This window comes from Crocuta crocuta, unplaced genomic scaffold (genome assembly GCF_008692635.1).
Source record: "Crocuta crocuta isolate KB4526 unplaced genomic scaffold, BGI_CrCroc_1.0 scaffold709, whole genome shotgun sequence".
In the NCBI taxonomy this organism is placed as follows: Eukaryota; Metazoa; Chordata; class Mammalia; order Carnivora; family Hyaenidae; genus Crocuta; species Crocuta crocuta.
The window spans coordinates 2,538,739-2,545,568 of record NW_027530619.1 but is presented as its reverse complement, the minus strand read 5'-3'; positions in this window follow the sequence as shown (position 1 = coordinate 2,545,568).

The window sequence follows — 6,830 nt, the reverse complement described above, 5'->3', positions numbered from 1 at the left end:
ATACAAACTACTGCATATCATATCTTACTGTGGCACTTCTCATCAGTCTGCTTTAAATACAAAAGAAGGAAAAAATGAAATTGCGAGCTGAGCAAACCATAAATGATTGACAGTTAGTTAGAGGAAGACTTAGGATTTGTTTGCTAGTGTTTCTCACACTTACTTTCCCCCACCCCACAGTGCATATTCATTCTTCTTTTTATTCTAAAAAGCAAAAGAATTTTAACATTGCTTTCCATGGTTTATTGTGAAATGTAGTTTAAATTAATTATTTAGCTTAAATGTATTTTAAATGAATTAAATTAATTCATTTAATAAATTAATGTGGTTTAAATATGCTTTTAAGCAATAATACCAGCATTGTGAATTAAATAAACCATTATCAAAACCTGTATTCTCTAGGTATAAAGGCTGGTGCTTATCAAATCATCCAGGCATAGCCTGATTTGGGGATATAGCCAAGGCATCACCAGCCCTGAAGTTGGCAATAATCCATTCTCTAGATGAATTTTGAGAACCTGTTCCTGCTTACTCTCATTAAGTTTTCAGAATAAATATTCCCTCTTCCAATCCCTGTAGTTTATAGTGTCTGTGCTTTAACTGATCTCTACCACTGCACTAGGTCAAAGGCATTTTCTTTTTCAGATTTCTCTTGAGTCAAGCCATTCTAAAAAAATGATTACTCTGTGCTCTGCTTCCCATTCCCATAGCTTTCTCTAAAAAAAAAAACCCAAAAAACAAACAACAAAAAACAACAACAAAAACACCCACACAAAAACACTAAACCCACAAAACCATATAACTGCATATTTAGACATCCGCTCTCTCCTCTCTTTCAGGCTGACTACTCTTTAGGGTGGTCTATCCAGAACTGTATTTTATTTTCCTGGAATACAACATTGTGAATCACTACCCCAGCTGAATTTACAGCAGCCTGAAAATAAATACTCTCAAGCCCCACACCACTAGATCGCCCTCTATACTCAGTGTGTCAACTACATAAAGATTCAATTTTAAAGCAGGTTTTAGCACCCATATTTGGGTAGAGAAAGACCTTGAATACATATAGCTAAGTTAAGAAACAGTGGGATTTTGCTTCTAATTGTGACAATTTCTTAGACTTTGGCACCATTTATGGCTGTATTAAAACCTAAAGAATTATCTTTGCCTGTCACTTGATTAAAGGGATTTCAAAAATTTAAATCAAATTTTTATGTGACAGTTTTAGAAATATACAGTGTACTTTGAGAGATGAAATCCAGATAGACATCAGTAATGGAGAATTTGTATGAGTTGTCAGAATGTCTGCATTATTCTTAATATCTTAGTTGATTTATTTTTTTATTACCCTTTTAGCTATGCTATTTCATTTTTGAAATATTGGACATCTTAAATTGTACCATTTGAAGTATTATTTCTTTTTGAAAATGTTTTTCTGAGGGAACTAACTCTATACATTGAAAAGAGGTAGAGTGTATAATGTCTGACTTGGAGACAATGAGCTGGAGAAAACAACATCATTATAAGTTTAAGGAAACTATTAAGTTATAGTTAAAACTCGGAAATAAAACCATAGAAATATGAGGAATAGCATTGTTCCACATTTAAATATGGAAAAATAATACATTCCAAAATATCTTTCAGAGACAATAAGATCGGAGACCAAAATACAGAGCAAATTGAAAACAGGCTGTGTGGTTTCAATACTATTTCCTTGTCTTTTATCATGGGTGATCATAGGAAAGGGTCATATAAAAAAACTTCTGGATTTACTACAGACTTGCTGTTAAAGACATCACTTATACCTTGTGATTGAATGCCACTTGTATAAGGTCACTTTGAATTTAAAAAGTTTCTCTGAGCAAAAAAGATACCTTTCTTTGAATAGCATATTTTGTTTCTTTTACAAAATAATAAGAATTATGTAGACATTCCTAACCCATCAGATGTCTATTTCATTTTTTTTTTTTTTTTTTTTTTTTTCTTCTTCTTCTTCTTCTTCTTTTTTTTTTTTTGGCTCTGATTACAAGAAGTTTAGAGTTAGTATAATATTTAAACTTAGAAATGAGGTTAGTCCTTTTTTATGAATTTTACTGTGTCATTCGAGGATCACATTAAGCCTGCAAAAATCACCTTCACACATAAAGACCATTTCGGTTGATAAGGAATTTTTTTATGAGGACTTAAGGAAAAATAGGTCATGGCTTGAATTGCCTCATGTTGAAACCGGAGTGAAGTCAGGAGTGTTGCTCAGGACACAGAGCAACCAGCTCACAGGGTGCAGCAGCCTCTCTGGTGGTCCAGCTGGACAATCTGGCCATCTTCTCATTTCCTCAGCAGGCAGAACATGTTGCTCCCCCGCTCCAATAACCCTGCTTCTGCTGTGGATCCTTTGTCTCCCCTTTCCTGAGCCTTCCTTCTGATACCATAAATATCCCTCCACCTCACAGCCTCTGCTTTTATGTGGCCTTCCTCTGACATGACCTCTGCTCAATGACTCTTGTTTGTGTTTCTGTCTGTTTGAGCCCCCTTCTTTCAGCTGAGCTTCATTCTCTGTGATTGTCTCATATATCCAAAAAGAATTTTAATATATTCCAGTCATAATCCAGGATGGTGAGATGTATTGGCAAGTTTCATAAAAAAGACGTGACTGCCGAATGACCTGTTAGCTAGACAGGCCCTTGAGCCCTTAGCCTTGCAACGTGTGTTCTACCTTTACTACTCTCAGAGGCTACTCCAAGGAGATAGACTAGAGATGGTGACATGGTGTTGAGAACATCTGCATAGTATACGTGACTGACCCAGTTACAGCCTCTATACATTTCTAAGATTTGGCAGATGGTTGCAAGGATCAATTCATCTCACTCCCGCCCAAGATAAGGCTCGTGTGTAAGTTCCCTTCACTTATTAAAATTGTCATCTACCAACCTGGAGTGGCCTGCCTCTTTCTCTGGCCTATCCCTGCCCTCTAAATACAAGGACCAGTTTCAGAGTATACCTGGGAAGCTCCCGTCAGCTTAAACATCAATGTGCAGTTAGGTAGAGCTCTTTTCTATGGCAGCATGTAGGCCATTGCCTAGCCTGCAGACGACTGGCCTGTGGTTTTTGATTTCATCACATTTAGCCAGAGCAATAGTAGGATGTGGGACAAGAAACTGAGCTCTAAAAAGCCCTTTGGTATTCAATGTTCTCTGAATGTCAGAAAATTATACGTAATCCTCAGTACCAAGAACTATATTGGCTCCTGATATAAGGAAAGAAAAATACATGGTTCATAGTTTATTTTGAAAGATAGATATATATATACATATATATATACTATAGTTATACTGTATTCTATTTTAATGTATTAATTTTCTTTATTTTAAAATTTAGCACATATTCTTTTCATTTTTTTAACGTGGCAAGTTGCCTTTTTACTTTTCAATGTATGGAAATAAGTAGAAATAGTCTTATATACAAAATGCTCAGAAAATTAATTTGAATTTATAAATAGAATTTTAAGTTATCTAATAAAGTATTAAAAGTATAATAGAAATTGGGTTCCAAAACATGTGGAAATTCTTTATTTTGCTGAAATAATAACTTAAATGACATGTTATCATAAGTCTAAGAATGGACACTTAATTTAAAACATGCATTTATTCAATTATTTATAAATGCACTATTTGAAGAAATTGAAAAAATTTACAATTACATCATATGGAATTATAGGGATGGAAATCATGTGCTATAAATGCATATGTAATATAAGAATATATAATATATAACTTTTCTCACCATCTCAGGCACTACCTTCCAGACAATCAGGTACAATCTGCTTTTCTTTAAGTCATTTTTTCTCACAGTTATGGTCATAAAAATGATACCATCAAGTTTTAGCCTTATTCCTAATCCAGGGTCTATACTCCCTTATGTCCCTTGTCAGAGGGAATAATGATCTTCCTATCAGACATCCCTTGAAGATCTCAGGTAATTTACTCAGATCATAGTATCACCCACCTATTGCTTGTTTCTTGACCTTTGTCTCTGCTTTAAAATTTAGATTACTCTTTTTTCATTACCAACAGTCAAAATTTAAGTTTCTGCTTTGCTCTCTTTTCTCTGCTTTCACATTTTAAATAGCAACATCAAGATTTCTTATCTATTTGAAACTATTTGCCAATTTATTCTGACTTATCTTCTTTAGAAATCACAGGAATCTTGAAAACATTCCTAAGATCTATCTTTTTGTAGTATTATCTGCTTAGCAGTATTTCTGAATACGCATTACCTGTTTTCCCAATAGAATTCCCTGAAAAATGATATTTTATCTTGTCCACTAAACTTCTGCAATTCTGACTGCTTGTTTGAACCAGTGAATACTTTTCCCTATATTCTCTTTGGAAGGCTCCTTTCCTTTAGCTGAGATTATCTTATGTGGAATCTGTATTTCTTCAACATTAACTGAGCTTTAATTAAATTACACCATTTTAGATTTTTTAAATTGAGGTATAATTGAATATAACTTTATATTAGTTCCAAGCATACAACATAATGATTTGGTATTTGTGTATATTGTGAAATGATCACCACAATAAGTCTAGTTAACATTCATCACTTTGTATAGTTAACAATTATTTTCTTATATGAAGATTTTTAACATCTACTGTCTTAACAACTTTCAATATATGCAATATAGTATTATCTACCTTAGTATATATCACATCCTCACGTAAATCATTTAAGACTTTTAATAATATAGGTGTGTATTCTATTTTAACACATTACGGAGTGTCTACACTCAAAATACTTAATCCTTCCTCTTGGTGACAGCCAGCATATTTCCTTCAGGTATAAATACTCTGCCTTTATATCTAATACAAAGATAATTGGAATTATTAAAATCAATAATTTTATTATCATTTCCCTGGGAAATGATAAATTTGGGGTACTATGGTGATATTTTTGTCTGAATAAATGTGATAAGATATTTCAGGGACAGAGGGTTAGGTAATGTGTGGTTATGTCACATTTTAAAAAACAGATAAAAATAAGTTTTTTGTTTGTTTCTATTGTTTTGTTTCTGCATATGGTCATTGTTTGTTGTAATGCTTAGGATTCCTGTTTTTGTCAAACCATGAGACGAACAACCAATGAAAAATAACAAATAGGAGAAAGTTGGGGTACCAGAGAAGAATGAAGCTAAAACTAAGTGTAAATAAAAACAGAGGCATGATTTCAAAAGATAAATTCTAGTAATCAGAAAACCTAAATGTTTTAGGAAAGGGTAAGTCATGGAATATCTCAGTTTCTGATTATATTGTCTTCTATTTAAAGGCAATAAATCAACTAACTAAATTCAGCATTCATGCATACATTAAAAATGGGATAAGTAGGCCTTATTTCTGTCACATTCTGGTGTCTGAAATGTATAACTACTCTATTATTCCAAAATTACACCACAGTATTGTGTAGAATAGGAAATATTCTTGAATTATTCATATAATAAGCAGATGTGGAGTTTTCTTTCACATTTTAAATATAACAGAAACCTCTTTATATGTAATAATTAGTAGTCATCGTTGTTCATTTGATCAAAACTCTTTTAAAATAGGAAATAAAAAATGTAATATAAATATGCAGTTACTATTTTATTTTAACCTAACTGTGAAAGCTACCTAGCAGTCCTTGAATATAAGGCTTTATTTACTACTATCCTTTCGATTTGGGTCATCTGTACTACTTTTGTAAGATATGGTCTACAATGTTCAGTTTCAATTTTCTTCATGAGCAACGGGAATATAAAGTACTTATCCTCCTTGATATTACATTCCCACCCACCCTACTGTGACTGCCTTCAGGGCTTATAGAAAAATGGGTGGTTGTTATCAGTGTTGGGACATATAAAGCTACTTGCCATATCAATCAATTCCCAATTGGACCATTTTTTTGTACATAGAAATAATGAAAGTGAGCATCCTGTATGCTTTAAGGGGTGGGTGTGGAGTGGCAGTATTTCTGGTAAGTCTAATAAATGAATGCTGGTGAAGAAGGTCTACTACAGTCACCTTCATTTTCTCGTCATTGTGAATAGACACAATGCACTTGAATGTGATATTACCTAGATAGTAAAACAATTTGCCCTTAAAGGTACTTAAATACCATATCTTTAATGGATAAATATGATATGATAAATATTTCCTCCCAATTTATATAGAAATCATATGAATCTACGTGGCTAATAACTCTAAGAGTGCCATTTTCTGTATGCATAACATACAATAATTAAACCATATTTTATTTTTAAATATCTCAAGAGAAGGTAGGGTACAATATTAAGATTCAAAACATTATTAGGCGGGATTTGATTGGTTGTTTTCATTACTGTCATTTGCTTATTTGTTTTAGTATTGATACATTTCAGAACATTTATTTGAATGTTTATTTTTTTGAGAGAGACAGAGCACAAGAAGGGGAGGGACAGAAGAGAGAGGGAGACACAGACTCCAGAGCAGGCTCCAGGCTCTCAGCTGTCAGCACAGAGCCCAACCATGAGGCTCAAATTCAAAAACCAAGAGGTCATGACTTGAGCCAAAGTCAGGTGCTTAACTGACTGAGCCACCAAGGTGCTCCTACAGAATAAAAAATAATAATGCCTAACTTGTATAATAAATTTTGGTTTATTGTTTTGATTTTTTTTGTTTTGTCTCCAAAGATCTGTAAATTCATATACTCTAGGATCCAGAAGACAGTTAATGAAAAACCAACAAAAAGATTAAACAAGCGTTATTGGATGTCTCATTGTTCATTTAGGCTATTATTTTCCAGAACTTTCTAAGTATTGCAAG